At 33.7% G+C, this 22,080-nt stretch overlaps 1 pseudogene; it reads left to right on the forward strand.

The window, feature by feature from the left end:
* Positions 1-4,178: 4,178 nt before the first annotated feature.
* LOC150031793 (14 kDa proline-rich protein DC2.15 pseudogene) lies at positions 4,179-7,726 on the forward strand (annotated as a pseudogene).
* The last annotated feature ends 14,354 nt before the right edge of the window (positions 7,727-22,080 follow it).

The raw sequence follows: 22,080 nt of genomic DNA on the forward strand, positions 1-22,080 counted from the left end.
GACTATGACTTATTGTTCATTAGAGGAATTAGTGGTATTTAAGGAGTTAGATGTATCTACAGGGGAAAAACGGTAAATTGGCCTAGTTGTATTTACGAGCGATTTGTGAAGGATTATCGCATTGTTTATTGGTTATATGGACACAAAAATATATCTATAGTGAGAAGAGTGTAGCTATTGGTCTTTAGTAGAGTGCCCGACAGTTAACGGATGGTGGATCTCGTGACTAAAGAGTTTAGTTAGTTATTCACTTACCATTGGAGCTTCAAGCTGCAGGTCCATAAGGTCCTCTTGGTAGCTCAATGGGTTCAAGTTGAGAATCAGATTTTGAGTTAGTTTGAAGTGTTCAAATTAACAAGAGGAAATTCATTTATATGTGATATAATTGGTGTGATGTATGAGATACATTAAGTGAAGAAATTAATATAAATATGATTTATATTAAGTACTATAAAATAGAAAAAGAACTATGATTTATATGTTTCATATGATGAAATATTAGGTTATAAATATAATATGATAAGTTGGTTATCATATTTATTTATAATATATTAATTATATGATAATTATTTCTTTTTCTCTAATAACAATTTGTGTGGGAGGTTATTGGCAATTTTATGGTAACATTTAGCTAAAAGGAAAATTGTTTTCTAAATTTAGTTGTTGATTCATTTCGAAAAAATACTCAGAAATTAGGCTATCAAATAAAAAGAGTTTTTACTAAGCGATAGTCATTAAGAGCATACACGATTGCTTAGAGTTGACTATACGATAGTTACTCAGCTGGTCGTTGCTACACGATCGAGTAGCAAAGTCTATGCGATAGGCTTCATTTACTAAACGATCGAGTACATTATCTATGCGATAGATAGTGTTCGTATTTCCCACTTAGGTCGATCGCATATCTCCTTTCTTCCTCAAACTAAGATCATACACAATCCACAACTCCTGGATTCTCACACTGAGAATACCAAGATAACACTTGTGGTGGTGTTCTAACTCTGTTCGTGAATCGAGTTGGACTCGATTGGGTTCGAGGAGCATCAAGTTTTTTGTGCTATTGGTGATTCGTTCGTTGCATTCGAGTGTTGTTCTGGACGGATTGGAGACTGATCAAGGGATACTTGAAGAATGGTTCTTCAAAAATACGCATACTTTATCCCTTGAGTCTTCTTATAGCATGCTGTAGTTTCGGTTGATGCTAACTTGTTAGTTTCCATTTAAGATTGTGGTTTTTGTGTTCATTCTGAATGGGATTTGGAATGATCCACTTCCGCTTCTCATGGAGATCTCTATTTGTGATTTTCTTCAGCTGTTGCGCTCTATGGCGCCATGTCTAGTGTTGTAAGACAGAATGCCCTGTATTTGTGAGAAAGCACATAGCGCCACAACACTACGCTAGAGCGCCACATGCACAGGTTTTCGTCAGCACTGCAACACTATCTTGATTATTATAAAAACATAGTTAAGCAGACTAGGTTAAATCATTCCTGATTTTAGCCGTTTTTTATTCGATTTCTCTTTACTTTATTTCTCTTTTTAGATTTTCCATGTACCGAAACTTTACCTCCTTGATCGACATGTCGATCATAGGCTAAGGTATCTCATTCTGGTTCGGGGTTTAGGATATTTTCCTCTATTTTCATGTATTTGCCAGTTTTCAAGCTAAACATAACTGTGTTTGGTGGATTCAATCTTGATTTAATTATATTTTGATCATATTATCAGACACTTGTTTATTTTATAGTTATTGCCTTAGATTAATGTTTGATGTGTGATATTCAATCTTATGTTGATGTCTAAGAAGCGATAGGTTAGGTTAGCTTAAAATCGAATATGGTAAGTATTATTCTCATGAACCTAGGATTGAATGGAACAAAAATTTAATAAGGCACTTGAAAATTAAATATTCCACGTAATGTTTTCCTAGACCTTAATGCAATTAGTACGAATTTGAATTTGCATGCTTTATAAATTCGATTTGGACTAATTAGTTTCTTAGGACAATTGATTAGCTTTTTTATTTAGTCCGGTTAGGTATGAGCAAATATTTGATTCAGGTAATGAGAACTCAATGATCAAGTATTTTGAATAGAAAAATTCCATAATAACCCAAGCTAGACTATTTTCATATATCATCTAACTTTCAATTTATTTCATTTAATTTTTTGCTATTTAAATTATCTTGCTCCAAATCAATCTCAACCCTCCTTCAGTTACCTTAGACTGTAAATCGTATAATTGAGAAATTCTTTAGTTCTCCGTGTTCGACTTGTGCTACCACTAATATATTTTTTTTTTCATAGAAATGGTAAATTATTTGATCCAGAATTAGACGACAAATTTCGTCAGCTAATGGCGATGGTGGTGGTAGACAACAGAAAAAAATAAGAAAAAAGGTAAAGAAAAAAAATGAAAAAAGAGAAAGAAGAAATAGTTATCAAACAAGTTTTTGTTTCGGTTTATTTTTTAAAAAAATAAGAAATAAAAATAGTTATCAAACATATTCCTGTTTTTAATTCTTAAAAGATAAAAAACAAGAAAGGGGAACGAAAAATAAGAAATAGTAGACGAAAACTGGAATGTTATCAAAGAGGCCTACATGTCCTCATATTCAAACTCTGAAGGCATTAAATGTGTAGTTCCTTTTCTTGGAAGTCTGTTTATGGACCACCACCAGATCTGTTCATCTTCTAGATAAGGATGGGTTGAATGAATCAATAATTCCATGAGGATGGGGCTCCTTACCAGTTTTTTAAAATGATGAAAGAATAGCCAAGTTGAAGAAATTGATCTGTAAAGTACAAATGAAAAGGTTTCTCAATCCATTCTGTAACAGGTGAATGCTTCCTCCTTTTGGGTTAATTATTCCACTTTAATCCATTTGAATTATAAATTCTGTCTTGGAGTAGTATATTCAAACAGTAATTGCAGGTCTAACCGTGATTGAGTTAAAGGTTTCTTGATTAGAATTGTACTCTTCTTGACTATTTCTCCTTATAAAAAGACCCAAAATAGATCAGTAGGTACACCAAAGAATTTCAATTAGATTGGCTCCTCCATAGCATCACATCATCTCCTAGCTTCATTGTAATCTTCTTAGCCATTTATTTGCTAGAAGCAGATGTATTTGTAATATCATTCCCTCCTTTTGTTCTTTTATGCTAAAACATGTTTTAGATTCTTTAAATTGTTAAATCTAAAAGTGTTTGTGAAATGATAAAAAAACAAAAATAAAAGGGGAAAAAATCTAAGTGGACAAGCATAACTATTCACTTGTCAAGTTAAGGCTTAGGTTATTATGTATGTATGGAAGTTAACTTTGAAATTGTTAAAACCACCTCAAAACTATTTTTAATATTTTGGGATAAAAACATGTTTGATGGTAGTTTTAGATACAACAAAGTGATTTTAACAATATGAAAATCACTCTTAAATATGTCCGATTTAGGATTATATAGTCTTAAAAATAATTGTTGGGCGCAAACAATAGTAATATAAAGTAATGGGTGACTGGCAAATATAAATCTACAAAGATAGAGAGATCAGTAGATGAATCAAGAAATCTCAATTAGGTTGACATATTCATCTTGTCCTCATCATATCTTATATCTCAAAGTGTTGTATTGTTCAAATAATAGTACAAAGGAGCTAGAGAGAAACTCAAAGTTGATGAAATACAATCACGAAAAGGCTATAAAAAGCCCTTCAATTAAGCACGATAGTAGTCCAGCATAATTTCTGAGATTTATATGAATCTATAAATCTTAAAAGTAAATTCGTTTTCACATTATAAGATATCAACCAAAAATCAGGATCTCAATTCTCAAGTCAACCTTTCAAGTTAGTTATGTACCCAAAGATTGAGGGAAGAAAAAATGAGAAATTTTGATGAGTCCCCATCTCACAAATGTCCAAAATTAGTTTACATAAATTTCTGAGCTTTTTAAATATTTTTTAATTCAATTCATTACACATGCATGGATGATGGGGTTACCATTATTTTTTTTAACAGTATATAATTTTATAAAGTTTGATTATCCTTGTAGGCCACCTTCATTATTCATAAACTAAACCCTATAAAAACCCTAAAACCCCATCTCCAATTCTCTCACACAAACCTTCAATTAAGAATAATTAGCTTTTGGTTTCCATTGAGTTTCAAGACATATCAAACAATGGCTTCCAAAGCTGCCCTCACTCTCGCCTTCCTCCTCATTCTCAATCTCCTTTTCTTCTCTCTCATCTCCGCCTGTGGTAATTGTTACGTTTCGTCCAACCTAACCCGACACCTACCCATGAGAATGGAAAAAAATGATAGCATAAATTCTTAATATCTATATTGAATAGATAAACTCTAGGATCATTCATGCCAAATTGTCAAAAATAATTACATAACAGATTCCATTGAGAAACTAATGATAACTTCAAGATGATGATAGATAACTATGGTCTTCCTCAACCAAAACTCTGAATGCCCTTACTGGGATCTCTCTCTAGATAGGATTCAAGAAAGATTGACTTATTGTTTTGGTATCTTGGGGACCATAGCCTAAGGTCTCTTTATATACTAGTTCAATTAGGGTTCCCATTAAACCCTAATTAACTAGGAATGAGCTTCTACCTCCATACTCAATAAGGAATCTAGGGCCTTAATTAATTAGATCACATAATAGGGCCTAATCTAATAAAATAACCCAATATGATAAATTATTAATCCACATACATAGCCCATACTTTAATTAAACATATTATTATTTAAATATGTCTAACAATCTCCCACTTGGGCTATGTCTATGTACCTAATATAATTAAATCACATAAACCTTAAGCGTGCATAAACAGGTTATTTCAATAATAGGATTCCCTTTTAGTTCAATCTGGTCCATCTCCTATATTAGCACGGAATCAAGGCGGCTTTCGTCACTACCCTTGTAACTAAACCTTCCTTGATCACCAATTCCAATACATTCAATGACATAGATCAAGTATGGATGGATAGCATAGAAACTACATGCAAAGTGATCTAGATCATGCCTGTTTCCAACTGGTCCAAATTTCTTAATAAGATCATTCTAAAAAACTTTATGCTAAACTGCATGCATGATAAACAAGTTCAGATAATAAAACATAAACCATCAAATTTATTTTATATAGAAAATAAACAAAATAAGGTCAAAGAATATCCTCAATAACAAACTCCCACTAAACCATGGAATCAGAAAAGTGACTAACACCCATGTGAGCAACATGCTCATGAAAAACTTTAGGTGGTAAACCTTTAGTCAATGGATCTGCCACCATAGAGTTTGTTCCTATGTGTTCTATCGAAGTTTGACCATTCTGAACTCTTTCTTTAACAACCAGAAACTTCACGTCTACATGCTTTGACTTCGTATTACTTCTGTTGTTGTTGGAATACATCATAGCCGATTTATTGTCACAAAATAATTTTAGTGGTCTTTCTATGCCAACCACTATCCGTAGCCCAGTGACAAAATTTCGCAACCATATTCCATGATTGGATGCCTCATAACATGCTATAAACTCCGCAGCCATGGTAGAAGAAGCCATAAGTATTTGTTTAACACTTTTCCAAGATACAGCTCCTCCAGCCAACATGAAGATATAGCCTGAAGTGGATCGCAAAGTGTCTTGACATCCAACATAATCAGAATCAGAATACCCAATGATCTCCAAAACTTCTGATCTCTGATAAGTGAGCATATAATCTTTTGTTCTCTGTAAATACCTCATAACCCGTTTGGCTGCTTTCCAATGATCCATCCCCGGGTTACTCAAATATCTGCCTAACACTCCAACTATAAACGCAATATCTGGATGCGTACATACTTGGGCATACATTAGACTTCCAATAGCTGATGTATAGGGAACTTTCTGCATCTCTTTAGTCTCGAGTGTGGTCTTGGGGTATTGACCTAAATGAAATTTATCACCTTTAGTGATCAGGGTATCTTCTGGTGCACAATCTTTCATGCCAAATCTACTCAAGATCTTTTCAATGTAGTTCTTTTGTGACAATCTCAAAATACCTTGAGAACGATCTCGCAGTATTTCAATTCCTAATACAAAAGAAGCATCACCAAGATCTTTCATCTCAAAATTTCTTTTGAAAAATCTCTTAGTGTCATGCAATAAACCTACATCATTACTAGCTATGAGTATGTCATCGACATATAACACTAGAAAGATTGATTTACTCCCACTGAACTTGTGATATACACAATCTTCCACAATGTTCACCTCAAAACCAAATGAGGTTATCACTTTATGGAATTTGTGATACCATTGACGAGAGGCTTGCTTGAGATCGTAGATGGATTTATTTAATTTGCACACAATAGATTTTGAATTACCAGACACAAAGTTTTCTGGTTGCACCATATAAACCGTCTCATCAATGTTCCCATTGAGAAACACGATTTTTACATCCATCTGGTGTAGCTCTAAATCAAAGTGAGCTACTAGTACCATGATTACCCTAAAAGAGTCTTTTGATGAAACCGGAGAGAAAGTCTCTTTGAAATCAATGCTTTCCTTTTGAGTAAAACCCTTTGCAACAAGACGAGCCTTATATCTTTCGATATTGCCATGTGAATCCCTTTTGGTTTTAAATATCCATTTACAACCTATGGGTTTCACTTCTGATGGCAGTTCGACAAGTTCCCAAATGTCATTGTCTTTCATGGATTTTATTTCCTCTTCCATAGCACTTATCCACTTTTGAGCGTTAGAACTTTGTAAAGCTTGTTGGAAGTTAATTGGATCATCTTCCATTACGCCTACATCATCCTGATGTTCTTGAAAAAACACAATATAATCATCTGGAATTGCACTTCTTCTCTCTCTAGTAGATCTTCTTAATGACACTACTTGAGGTTGTTGAGTTTGAACTTTAGGTTCAACAACGGGGACTCCAATGTTGTCTTGTTCTATAATTGGTTCAACAATGAAGTCAAGAATTGAAGTATGAACATCATTTATAATCACATGAGGAAAAGAAACCAATTCCTCTTCAAAGACAACTTTTCTTATATTATTTTCTCCTCCAAACTCAACATCCTCAAGGAATCTAGCATTTCCTGTCTCAAACAATGATCTAAAAGTGCGATCATAAAACTTGAAACCCGAGAGTGCTCAGAATACCCAATAAAATAGCTGCTAATAGTTCTTGAGTCCAATTTTCTTTCATTAGGCCTATAAGGCCTAGCCTCAGCTGGACAACCCCAGATGTGAAGATGCCTAATACTAGGCTTCTTTCCTGTCCATAGCTCATAAGGGGTTTTAATTACTGCTTTACTAGGTACCTTATTAAGGATATATGTTGCAGTCTTTAGTGCCTCACCCCAGAGGGATTCTGGTGGAGAAGAATGACTAATCATACTTCTTACCATATCCTTAAGTGTTCTATTTCGCCTCTCCGCTACACTATTCATGCTGGATTTGCCCAAAAGATACTCTTAAGCTTAGTGTTTGTTCGAAATTGCTCGACGGGGTGGTCAATGTTACCATCGGCAAGTCTTCTTGCTGCAGTCTGATCCAAGGGCTTGCTGATCTTGATCCTGCTGTGTGCCTTTGCGCTGCTCTTAAAGCCAATGTAATGGGAAGCAATCTCAATATCCCACTATCACTCTTCTTGATTCTCAATGCCTGCAATAAGAAAGCTCCAAATGGCTTCCAGTGCTACTATCTTTTGCTTCAATAACTGTTTCAATGTTTAATGTTTTAGAGTATGTTTTACAAAATTACAATTATAGCTTACTTGTTTAATTTCCTTGTGGCCTTTTCCTTTTTGGTTTAAGGTCAATAAGTTTACCTATTGCTAATTATATCAGTGACACTGAGGTTTGTGTCTACCTAGTTGAGATATTCGAGTACGTCTGGTGGACTAAGAGAATCGTCGTCATCCACGACCTCTAACCGAACAAATATTATTTATAAATTCACCGAACCATTACTTATATTACTAGGTAGCACAAGTGGGAAGCACATGGTCGAACCACAAGAGGCCAAGAATTGAATCTCTTATTAGCTAAATTTGACTATGGAAAGCGACAAAATTGAGGGTTTTTGTTTTTTGATTGACAGGAAAACTAAATGCAGAAATTAAAATGCGCAAAAGTACACTGTAAGAATTTTCACCTTTTCCCACGAAAAAAATGTCGAACAAAGTATTAAAAACATCAGGATAGGTTATGCCAACATATTTTTTTGCGTCGACATAATCGTCGTCATATCCATATCGGGAGACGTTCCTCCCAACGAAAACTATTTTCGTCAGCATAGATATCATTTTTGGCAATACGATTGCTTGCGTCAGCATATGTTTTTTTCCCAACAAAATACAATTTGCATCGGGAAAAGCATAGTCCTAAACAACAAAATTTCAATTTAATAAACATATTTTTGCCAACGTTTATTTGCGTTGGTATAAGTTGTTTATAATTTTATATATTTTTTGTAACAATTAAATAACCATTTTTTTTATTTCATTAATACCTAATTATGTACAAACAAAAATTAATCTTCAAATAAATCAACTGAGGATAAATATAACAAAAGTAAGCTTATATATTTAAAAATAAGACTAATATTCAATACACAAGCTATAAAATTTTACGAACAAAATTTGTATATATATAATTAAATTTGAGCTTTTCTAACTTCTTACACATCCCTTATATAGGAAAAAACAATTTAATCTTCCCTAAACCAAAATACCCTAAGCCAAAATAAGTGAAATACTAAATCAAACTAAGTAATCATCTCACAAAATCTTCTTGCAATCTCAAAAAAAAAAAAAAAAAAAATGATCTTTAAGAATTTACACGAACAACCTCAAATAGGAAAAACAAAATGTTTAAAATGGTTATGAGGAATGATCCCTCTCTCAAGCTACAAACATGTTGTCAATGTTCATAATTAAAATATGAACACCACAAACAACGATTTTACTATCTAAAAAGTTATTAAAATGGTTATAATTAAAATGTGAACCCTTCCCCCGCATTACGAGCATGTCATAAATTCACTTAAACAAATAGATAAATGCCAAACCTCCACAACTATTGGATCCTTGCAAATTAGCAAAGAACTTGTTCCTTTAAAGTCCACAATTAGGCTTCAAGATAATCTAAAACACAACTACAACATATACATCACCCCTCCCCTCCCAAGCTACGAACGTGTCCTAATTCCACCTAGATTCTTTCCAAGGCTAAACCCATCATTCGATCATCCTAAAAGCATATAACTCAACTCTCGAATCCCTACAAATAAATACAAGAACAAAGTTTCTTTAAAGTGCACAATTAGGCTTTTAGATAATCTAAAAAATAATTACAACATATATATCCCCTGCCCCCAAGTGGCAACAAGTAAAAACAAACATATTTAAAGTGGCTACAGTAACTATAGGATAGCCACAAAACAAACAAATGAAGTTCCTAAATCCACTACAATGCTCATATTTGAAGTGGGTACCATAATTGCAGGATAGCTACCAACAACCAAATTAAGTTTCTAAATCCACTAACCAAGAACTGAAAGTTGTCATAACGTACCTAGTTGTACGTAAAGGAACTCTTATACAAGAGTACCTATGAGCGAAAACGAATCTTTCCAATTCATTGTGAAAGAATTTTCACATATATATTCGAACATACAGATATGCATTGATAATGCTAAATTACTGGCATGCTTAAAGGATAAAAATAAAAGACCGAGAGAATATATACCACCACTCGGAGTCCTCAGTATTCTCGGAGTGAGAATCCAAAGGGTGGGCTTTGAAGGAATTGATAGAGGGGGGGAGGAAAGGCTATCGTGTACAAAGGATCAAGCAAGTGGGAGAATGTAAAGACTATCATATAGTCGGGTGCTTGATCGTTTAGTGCGAGGTACACGATCGTGTAGTAAAAGCTAAGCGATCGTCTATACGATCGTTTAGTTATGTTTAGGCAATAAACGTTTGTCTATGAAAAGGTAAGCGATCGTTTAGATAAAGGGCGTACGGGTATGCGATTGTTTAGTAAGCAGACATTATCGTATAGGCTTTCAAACACTAAGTGATAGAAGGCTTATCACACCGTGAGTGATTATGCGTGTTTTTTGCAAAATGAAAACCATTTTCATTTTATTCTTTAGTTACTATAACTGAATTAAACTTCCCATTAATGCACGAATTCGGAGAAAATGCCGATCAATTATCTCAAAACCGTCCAATTAATAAAATAATAAATATAATCATACTATATTCATAACCTATAGTTTGATATCATATATCAACTATAGTGTTTTCTCCTCTACATGATATAAATCATATTTATATCCAATTTCCTCAAAAATAATGTATCTCATACATTTAGTTAATCATATCATATATAATTAACTAGTTCAATTATATCATATATAATCAAACTCCTTGTCAATTTGAACATTTCGAACTGATCTAAAAACTGATTCTTAACTTTTATCCAAGCTACCAAGGGGACTTATGGACCTATGGCTCGAAGCTCCAACGGTACATAAATAGCTAACTAAACTCTTTAGCCACGAGATCCACCATCCATTAACTGCTAGGCATTCCATTAAAGACCGACAACTGAACTCTTCTTGACACAGATATATTTTTGTGTCCATCGGATATAACCAATCATGAATATGATAACCCTTCACAGATGCTCGTAAGTACAGCTGGGCCAATTTACCGTTTTGCCCCTGTAGTTACCCACTCCTTAAGTACCACCGATCCCTCTAATGAACAATACAACATAGTCCTACTATGTGTGAAACCTCTCGGGCAATGAGAAGGTGTGTGGCGCCATATCGTTCAAGCCCTGGAATCATCCCTTAAGGGAGCTATCTATCTACTTACCCCTACTTCGGGGAATGAGTGAATTTCATCTTGTGTAGCTGAGTTCCTATCTCCCAAATCAAAAGAATCCCCAAAGTGGTAGGTTTGAGTCAGCAGCTTAACCACTCGCACCCATGCAAATCAAAGGATCGTTCTCAATGGTAGGAGTTCCCAACTCACTCAGGATTGAGGTCACGTTACCTATAGTCATCCTAGTGAAGTGAAGTCTCTGTCATGAATAGTGTTATATAACGAGACGTTAACACTTCATGGTCAGGTCTTATACAAACTCTTTATATAGGACACCCCCGCTCGTATCTCCCTTACACGAATGATCAGGAGTAGACCATTTGTGATAAGTCACAATACTTGTAACTATTCCACAAAGTGGATCGCATCCGTAGCATTACTAGGATAAGGTTTCCCTCCTATATCCATATATTACAGACCATTTTGGTTATCAGTTAAGACATGATCCACTTGTATGTCAATACATACATGCTTAAATTACATAAAGACAATCAGGGATTTTAGTTTATTGGTTTTTGGTAAAGCAAATAAAACATCCAAATGAGCAAAACTAGAAGTGAAATAAATATCATATATTATAAATCACAAGGGTTTGTAAAAACTATTTACAAACTACAAGACACGAGACTTGGGCATTAACCCCAACAGTTCGAAGGTCCATCTCCTTGCATTTGTTATGCACTTAACTATCTTGTGATTTTAGTCAATTGATCTTGAAAACCCGAAACTATTTACTTTAACATGACATTTTTCTCCTTTAAGCTTGTCACCTCTGCCTCAACCTTTTCATACTTATTCACAATGTCTTTCTCAATGTGCGAGAAAGATGTAGCTAAATTGGGTTTTGGGTTCCATCCAAAACCTTTAGTGTGGCCTGATCATTTTCCCAAAACCTGTTCACAAAAAATTTCCACTATTGTTGGTTCAACCCCATCTTGTTATGACTTTCTAATTTCCTCTTGCATTGCCAACTATGTTTATAATAGTTTTTTTTATGTTATATATTATATATAAGGGTTAATATAAAATTATGCATATATGATAAAATATAACTTACTTATGCTTCTTTGGTGGCTTCGCTTATCCACCCATCCTTCTCTGAGAAATGACTTTTGTAAAATAATTCTACTTGGCCTACTTTTTCACCCTTCTCGATTGTCTGTAATTCAATAAAAAAAATTATTCTTTACATTCAATGGGAATTGAATAACACAATAATAAACTTACATCATACCATACCAATCGAGTGACGGGGTAGTGCTTGCTCATCCACGCTTGACGGATAGTCGTTCACCCATACTCTACGCTTAGACATGCACTCGTTCGATGCCCAATCCACGTACCCTCGATGCCTAGCGCTTACGTGTGTACTGTTGGCCTAACCACCCATCTGAAGGCCCTGAGTGTGCACTTAAGCACCTGCGTGCATGTCCCAGTGCCCACATCTAGCCTAACCGTGCGTCTAACTACTATGGGCATGACATTGACCTAATTTTGAGAGTTTTAAGTTGGTAAGCTATTTTTTAGGCCATCAAGAAATACCATGGATTTTTAAGCCCTAAAATGACTAAGTATCGATTTACATATGGATTTAAAGATTAATTAGGATTTTTAAGAGTATGTTTAGATGGTTAAATTTGTTAAGTGCTTAAAATACCCAAGAAGTTAACCAAGGGGAATTAACTTATGTTATAGGCTAATATGAGATTAGAAAAGCCTACAAGCCAATGGGAGTCAATTAAATATCTGTGAGTGACAATGTTCTTTTTAAATTAAAGACTTTGAATGTTAAAGCATAGTTTTCTTGAATTGAATTACTTAACTACTGTCATGAATTTAACTTTGATTTTCTAAAATTGAGATTTCCTAGACTAATGTTCTATGGATGGTTAATGAGCTTTTACTTAAACATGGTTCTTTGTAAAACGAGTTGTCGTATTTAAAGCCATGTTGAGAAATGATCTACTTAATGTAAGGTTTATATGTTATCCTCACATGATAGTTTCAAGCATGATTTCATGGAATGAGTTTTCTTAGATGATTCTTAAGCATGATGTTTCTTTGAAGAATATTTTCTCATGCTTTGCATTTATGGATTAAAAATGAGCATTATTAAGAACGACTTTACAAAATAATGTTTGGACTCGCTTTAAGGCTCCTGATACTCAAGGAGATGAAGGTATTCGAAAAATTCAATTATTACATATCATATAGGTCTTTGGGACCCGCCTTGGCGCACATAGAGACTTTGAGTTGTGTGTAGGGGTGCTTAGCTTTTCGGGGGAATTTTTACATGCACGTATGAGAGTTAATGATGTTGAGTGTATTGAGCTTACTCTACCTCAACCAAGATTCAAAGGTACTATTATAAAGCTAAGTATGATAAGATTTATGTAAACCATGTCATGTTTTCAGGGTTTCAGATGTTCTACGAGACAAGTTGATTTTACAAAGTTATTGTTTCCTATGCATATTTTATAAAACTCAAAGTTTGAAAAGCTTGTTGATTTACAATAGTTTTTTTTTTTTTTTAGTATAACGTATGTTTTTTATTTTATTAAATAGTCACTCACTGAGCTTCTCAGTCATGTTTTCAAAATGTTTTGCTTTCTAATAGCGATCAAGTTTACGATGCCTAGCTTGCAGCTAGCAGTCTACCACACATCTCCAAAGGCCCTAGTTATCTCAGAAGTTCTTAGGTTTATATTATGTTTTTAGTAGCTTTGTAGTCATGTACATACTAGATGGGAATTGGAAAGAACTCAAGTCTATAATTATGATGTAGATCTTAGAATATGAGCCCTGGTCTGTAAATATTTATGTAATGATTGTGAAATGTTGGAGCTAATTAAACAACTATATAAGTTACGATTGCCTCTAAGACTTGAGTTTGAGATGTCCACAAACATACATATGCTTGTTTATTAGGTTATACAGAGGCAAGGAAATAGGTTACAGGTCTTAGATAGGCAGTGAGTGTCATAGAAGGATTGCCATCTATTGCCTTCACATCTCTTTCCAAGTTAAGAAGGTAGCCTAGGAGGAAGTATGACAACTGGATAGAGGAACGAACTGGCAAAAGCCTCATAGAATTTTCAATGACTCGATCTCGAACAAAGTAATCCAATTCTATATGTCTCGTCCTCTCATGAAATATAGGATTAGATGTTATGTAAACGGTTGCTTGATTGTCACAAAAAAGAAGTGATGGTGAAGAAGACATAATATGCAGCTCAATAAGAAGGCACCAAACCCACAATATCTCACAACTTGCAATAACTAACATGTGATACTTAGCTTCAGTTGATGAACAAAGGATTGTTTGTTTCTTTTTGGAATTTTATGACACAAGAGAGTTGCCCAAGAAAATGAAAAAACTAATTACAGATTGCCTAGTATCAAGGCAAGATCCCAAATCTGCATCAACAAATGTGCAAATGAAAAAGTTTGTGACTTTAGGCAAAAGAGTACCTTTGTCAGGGGAACCTTTTAAGTACCTTATTAAGTGATGAGTTGCAATGAGATGTGTCCAAGTAGGTTTAGCCATAAATTGACTTAGTTTGTGGACTGTAAAAGTGATGTCTGGTCTCGAGATTGTTAAATATAAGAGCTTTTCAATTAATCTTCTATAAATAATGGCAGCTTTAAGGAGGTCAGTATCATTAGCATTAAACTTTATATAAGGATCTATTGACAAAGCAGTTGGCTTGGCCCCGAGCAAATCAAAATCTTCAATAAGTTGTAAAGTGTAATATCATTGGGACAAAAAAAATCCTCACTTGGATCGAGCTAACTAAAGACTATGAAAAAACTTCAAGGAGCCTAAATCTTTCAATTTGAAAGCCTTGTTGAGAATGGTCTTAAGATGCTCAAAGTAAACATAGCTAGCTCCTACATAAACAAGGAGAGCTACGAAAGCCTCATCTTTTCCTTTAATGAATAAGGAGTAATATGCTCTTAACTATTGAAATCCCAAGGATAACAAAAAGGCAGAAAATTTGGCAAATCATTAGCTTAAAACTTGTTTCAAACCATTAATGGATTTGTAAAGCTTGTAAACCACGTTCTCCTCCTTGAAGTGGAACAAGTGGTTTATGGCCTAAAGGAAAATCCATGTATACCTCATTAAATAAGTCACCGTGTAGGAAAGTGTTATTGACATCGAGCTGAAGGAGTGGCCATTATTTGGAAACTGCAACAGTAAGAAAAGTTTTGACAATAGCCATTTTGGTGATAAAATAAAAAAATCTCATAGTAGTCGAGACCTTCTTGTTGAGTGTAGTCTTTGGCTACAAGTCTTGCCTTGTATCTTTTAATGAACTCATTAGCTTCGTGTTTGGTTTTATATACCCAACGACATCCAACAGAGTTTTTACACTTAGGCAAAGAAACAATACTCCACGTACGATTAACTTCCATGACATCCAACTCAGCCTTCATTGCCTGTCTCCAATGATCACATTTAACAACCTCATGGTAGAAATTTGGTTCTCGAGTAGTAGAAATTTGCAAGAAAGTTTCTATATTGTGGTGATAATTTTTTATATGAAAGGTATTTATCAATAGGATGTTTGGTAGAAGGCTTTGGACATGGTGTCATGGTTAACAAATTGTAATGATAGGCACGTAGGTATGAATGAGGCTGAAAAATTCTAGTGGATTTTACGGGTAACGACTATACTAGTGGGTTTTGAGGCTCTTTAAGAACTGTTGAAGGGAGATTTTAGCAGATGATTCAGTGATCTGTTGATAACTTGTTGAAATACAAGTTATTGTACTTCTTTCCTTTAAAAAAATAAGAAAAAGGTATGAAATTATGACACATATACCAAAGAATTCATACAAAAATTGGAGTATGCGATCATACAATTTCAACATCTGATATATCTTAATTACGGGCTAAAATTGCTATCTTTATGCAGAAAATCGCTAATGTGACCAGGGAAACATATGATCGCATAACCAGCTATGACAATGAAGCATGACATGGGCAGTGGAAGTCAAATCATAGATTGAGTTGGTGGCCGACAAGAGAACCAAGAGAACTTCATTGAAGATTCGGTGAACTTCTAACACATTGTTGACGGCGTGTCAGGGTATGAAATTTAATGCACCCCATCAGCACAATCATGAGGAAGAGAAAAGAAAAAACATCCTCAGATGCCTATAAATACCTACGCAATCACCATGCAGAAAATATATATACTGAGGGACGAAAGAAATTATGAGAAGAAAACTATGCTAAAAATCCTTCCCATTCAGCCATATAAATACCTTAGTGAGAAATTAGGATTCCTATGGAAAAAGAAGAGGGATACCATCGTTCGATAATCTGAGTGAAGCAGTTGCCAGTAGAGTAGAAGGGAGCAAGAGATTGCACACCACGACTTGAATCTTTATCCCTTTCTTTCTCTTAAAGTGTGTTTGCATTGTAATTTTGACTTTGACAAATTCAAACTTTACAATATGAATGCATATTCATTCTATCCTTTATTTATCTTATCCATCATTATCATGCGTAGCTAAATTGTCTAATGGGTTGAGAAGTATGTAGATAACGCTACTAAGCAACAAGAGAATCATGCAATCTACTTGTTTTATGTATGCTTATATCCGTTACTTGAATAAATTGAAAGATTGTTCTAAGAAAATTTAATATGAGTTTGAAAGATTTAGATGTGGAACTCATAAAACAAGAGAAGATGTTCCTTATAAATAAGTATACTTTTTGCAAATTGCATTCTTCGCGTGCATCTTAGAGATAAGATAATGTGGCCAGATATACTGAGAAGTGATGATCGTAACATCGAGTGCATCACTTGAACGCATAATCCATTTAGTTGCTTAGGAAGTATTAGTGAAAATTCTTCTCAACCCTATCATTGCATATCTATCACTAACAACCATAATCCACACTGTTTTACTTGGGCATAATTTTCATTGCATAGAGTTTAGAATTAGAATAACACCTTCAATCAACCCCTTGTTTGAGCATTTCGATTTTCTTTAAGATCGTATTTTTAGTTTCATCGTACATTTACAAGAAATTCCTGAGTTCAACCCTGGACTTACCAGGACTCTGATTGAATTTGCACTCGGATTCTTCCAGATAAAACAAAGCGTTATAACCTCATAAATCTTACTCATTTCATCGCATGTTACGAATGCAGCACCTGTGATGAAGAAGATGTAGAATTAGGTTCTGGTAACGATGATTGAATAATATGACCATTATGACTGTTGATAATAGAATCAGGAGCTAATTTTGAAACTGGTGGGACAATAGTATTTTTCTCCATCTAGGAGAGTCTACATTTCAATAAATGACGTGGGCAAGACAATTCTAGGAAATGAGTCACCAACATTTTTATTTTTTGAGATTTTGTAAAATGGGAAGACATGCTCATGAAAAACGACATCTCTTGAGAAGAAAATTTTCTTCTGTTCAATATCACACAACTTGTATGCTTTCATTCTGAAAGGATACCCAATAAAAACAGCTTGTATAACCCTCGATTGAAACTTGTGCCATCCTTGGGTTAGAGTGGATGCAAAGCATAGAGAACCAAACAATTTCATTGCATGATAATCTGATATGAAACTAATGGGCATCTGAAAAGGAGACTTCCAACTAAGCAACTTAAATGGTGTTAGTTAATGAGAAAAACTACAGTTAGTAAACACTCTCCCCAAAAGGATAAAGGAACTTGGGACTAGAAAAATAATGCTCGAGCAACATTAATGATGTGTTGATGCTTTTGTTTTACACAGATTTTTGTTGGGGGCAGCCTAGACACGAGAACTGGTGTATAACTCCATTCTGTTTGAAAAACTCAGTGAAGATCAATTCAAGGGCATTGTATGTGATAGCACTGAAAATTTGCTAGCTTTACTTAATTTAGGATTGTTCTTGTATTTTACATGTTCAATTGGCTATTTTGTGGGTCTTGAGCACATTAAGGGTAGAATGGGGCGCTAGCAATGAAATGGAGCTAAAATGGACCAAAACGGAGCTTAATTGCATCAATCGAAAAGGAGAAGGCCAAAATGACCAAAACGACATGCTTCACAATTGCGAAAAAGACAATATGTATTAAGTTCATCAATGAGAGCTTTAAATTTTGTGAAGTACATATTAATCGAGTCTTGATTTTCAGACAATGTTGCAAGAGTCCTCTTGAGTTAAAAGATTCGTGAAGTATTTTTCCTTTGAAATCGTTCTTGCAAATCAAGCCAGATTGCTCAAGCAAAATCAACAAAGAGAATGCTGGAAAAAATAGGTTTTGAAATGGAATTCAAAATCCATGCAATAACTATGTTGTTTCGAATCCATGCTGGAAGAAGTTCACCGGTTGGTCGCGAAAGAGTGTCGTCAATGAAACCAAGTTTATTCTTGAAAAATAATCCAATCACAATGGCTCGACTCTAAGAAATAGATTTTTTTTTTTTTTTTTGTTAAGAGGCTTTGTAACTAGAACAAGGCTCATGTTATCATTATGATGAAGATAATATGGACTGAGATATGCTTTAGATTGATTTCGAGAGATCAGAGATGGAGATGATGCATTCTAAGGAACAAGAATTTTAGGATTGTTGGAAGAATTTGTGTTAGGATTGACTAGTTCTTCAGAGTTGATGGGATGATTTCCATTATATATGGCATGAAGTTGAGGATGAACGAATGAAAAGCAGAAGGTTGAAGATAAATGAAAAATTTTTATTGAGAGAAGGAAGAACTTCTGATACCATATTAACCAGGGAATTTTAATAAATCAACCTCACACTTTTTATTAATTGGGCCTGAGCCATATTTATACTAGTGAAGGCCAAACAATAATTAGTTACAAAAGGTAACAATCTAACAACCTATTTACAAAGAACATAAACTATAACTATCAAACTATTTACCAATAACATATCTATTTCTGATATATTCATTATGTGAAATATTGAATAGTAGAGTACGAAAAATGATAATTTAATTTTAGTTTTTATGGGTTTTCTTCAAACATGATAAATTGTTAAGAATTTGTTTAGAATCTAAAAAAAAAAAAAAATTGGAGAAGAGGAAGTGTTTGTGAGATGGAAAAGTAAAATGAAGGCAATTACTGAGGGTCGATAATGAAGGAAGAGGTGGAGAAATGGGTTTCAAGATGTGATTTTTAAGAAGAAGAGAATTTTGAAATGAATGAAATAGGGGCTGGAGCTGGAAAAAAAGTGAAAGAATATATATATTGTTATGAAATTGAGGAACACGACTGGAACACGGATTTGGAGAAAATATAATGTAATCATATATTTATATAATAATAATAATAAATAAATAAAATATAATCTAAAATAAAAGAACTAAAATCATTAAATAACTAAAATTATAAAATTGGATATGAAAATTAATGGAATTTTGAAGTAAATTTCTCACCAATGTGCATTATGTTGAGATTCACCAAATGCCACTATTTATAGGCAAAGTGACAAGTAGGATGTGGACTTACATGAATACCAAAGAATTATTACAAAGCACATGAACAATATGAAAAATGACACATGGCTTTTAGAACACTAAGCATTAGACATCTATTTTTATGATATTTATAATACTCGCCCTTAGATGTCTATATATATATATATATATATATGAAATATGTCTCGTTAAAACTGTGAAGGAAAAAGAGTACATATTTCATATAATACATACTCCTAAAATAATACAATATATTTACTCCCCCTTACGAAAACATCACTTAAGATTTCTGAGTCTCTGCATTTCAACGTTATGCACCAATTTTTCAAAAGTTGCGGCTGGTAATGCCTTTGTAAATAAGTCTGTCAGTTTATCCTTCGAACAAATTTGTGATATAGTGATGTTGCCGTTTTCTTCAAGATCATAAGTGTAGAAAAGATGCGGTAAAATATGTTTTGTTCTATCTCCTTTAATATGTCCTCCTTTGATTTGGGCTATGCAAGTTATGTTATCTTCGTATAATATTGTTGGAAAATTTTTATTAGAAGACATGTCACACGTTTCACGAATGTTTTGAGTCATTGACCTTAGTCATACACATTCTCGACTAGCCTCGTGAATTGTAAGAATTTCAGCATGATTTGAGGAAGTGGCCATTATAGTCTGTTTCACTAATCACCATGATATAGCACTTCATCCACAAGTGAACAGATAACCTATTTGAGATCTAACTTTGTGTGGAGCAGATAAATATCTAGAATCTGCATAACTAACTAGATCAAAATTTGATTTATTTGAATAAAACAAACCCTTATCGATTGTTCATCGGAGATAATAGAGAATATGCTTAATTCTGTTCCAATGTCTTTTTGTTGTTAAAGATATTTTGCTAATAAATTTATTGAAAACGCAACATCAGGTCTTGTTTTATTAGCAAGATACATAAGTGTACAAATTGCACTAAGATATGGTACTTTAAGACTAAAAAGTTCTTCATTATCTTTTCGTGGTCGAAATATATCTTTCTTTATATCCAATGAATGGACTTCCATTGGAATATTTAATGGATGTGCTTTGTCCATATAAAATCTTTTCAAAATTTTTCCTGTATAAGTTGACTGATGAATAAATATTCCATCTGCTAATGTTCAATTTGCAGACCAAGGAAAAATTTTGTTTTTCCGAGATCTTTCATCTCAATTTCTTTCTTAAAAAATTCTATTGCCTTTTAAAGCTCTTTAGGAGTTCCAATTATATTCAAGTCATCAACATATACAGTTATAATAGTAAATCCTGATTGTGATTTCTTTATAAAAACACATGGACATATTGGATTATTTTGATATCATTCTTTCAATAAATATCCACTCAGGCGATTGTACCACATTCGTCCTAATTGTTTCAATCCATATAGTGAACTCTGTAACTTTATTGAACACCATTCCCAGAAATTTGATGTATATGTTTCAGGTACCTTAAATTCTTCTGGGATTTTTATATAAATATCATTATCAAGAGATCTATATAAATATGTTGTGACTACATCTATAAGATATATATCTCGACTTTTATTCACAGTCAAGCTAATTAAATATCTTAGTGTAATTGTATTCACCACTGGAGAATATGTCTCCTCATAAACAATAGCTAGTCTTTGTGAAAAACCTTGTGCAACTAGTCTTCTTTTGTATCTTATGACCTCATTATTTTCATTTCTTTTTTACACAAATACCCATTTGTATCCTACAGGTTTGACATCTTCTAATGTTCAGACTACTGTCTAAAAACCTTTTGTTTTGAATGTGAGTTTAATTTTGCCTCGATTGATTGTTTCCACTTAAGCCAATCTTTTTCATGTCGACATTCTTCAACAGATTTTGGTCTAGGATCCTCATTTTTAGATATAATATCAAGAGCAACATTATATGTAAAAATGTTGTCAATAACTACATTAGTTCGATTCCACCTTTTTCCTATCATGACATACTTTATTGAAATTTCATTATTATCTTTAGGTATTTCACTTTCCTCACTAGTCATGACAATGATTTATTCATGGGTATTTACATCCTTAACCAAATCTACTTATTTTTCGTTTTCGAGGATTTTTATCTTTGGAACACACTCTGGCATGTTCTAGACTCATTAGTGATAACTTATTGTGTTGGGATATCAATTTTTAATAGAACATTTGCAGCTGGTACATGGGACTTAGTTACTTTCTTTGCACCTGGTAATTGATTTGCTATATTTTGCAAATGAATTATTTTCTGAACTTCAAGTTCACAATGACTTGTACGGGGATCTAAATGAGACAATAACGTTGCATTCCATGTAATTTCTTTTTCCAATTTCTTAATTCCTTTCACTAATGTTGGAAAATTTGTCTCATTAAAATAACAATCAGCAAATCATGCAGTAAATGCATCACTTGTCAAGGGTTCAAGATATTTAATAATTGATGGGGAATCATATCCAACATATATTCTTAAAATTCTTTGAGGACCTATCTTAGTATATTGTAATGAAGCAATTGGAGCATATACTGCACACCCAAAAATTCTTAGATGGAAAATATTTAGCTCATGACCACAAGCTAATTGTAATGGTGAGTGCTTATGATAATCTACTGGCCTAATGCGTACAAGTGACGTTGCATTCAAAATAGCATGTCCACATACAGATGACAGAAGCTTAGCTCTCATAAGTA

The sequence above is a fragment of the Benincasa hispida genome, chromosome 12, assembly GCF_027475165.1.
Source record: "Benincasa hispida cultivar pf3 chromosome 12, pf3_genome.v1.1, whole genome shotgun sequence".
Taxonomy (NCBI): Eukaryota; Viridiplantae; Streptophyta; class Magnoliopsida; order Cucurbitales; family Cucurbitaceae; genus Benincasa; species Benincasa hispida.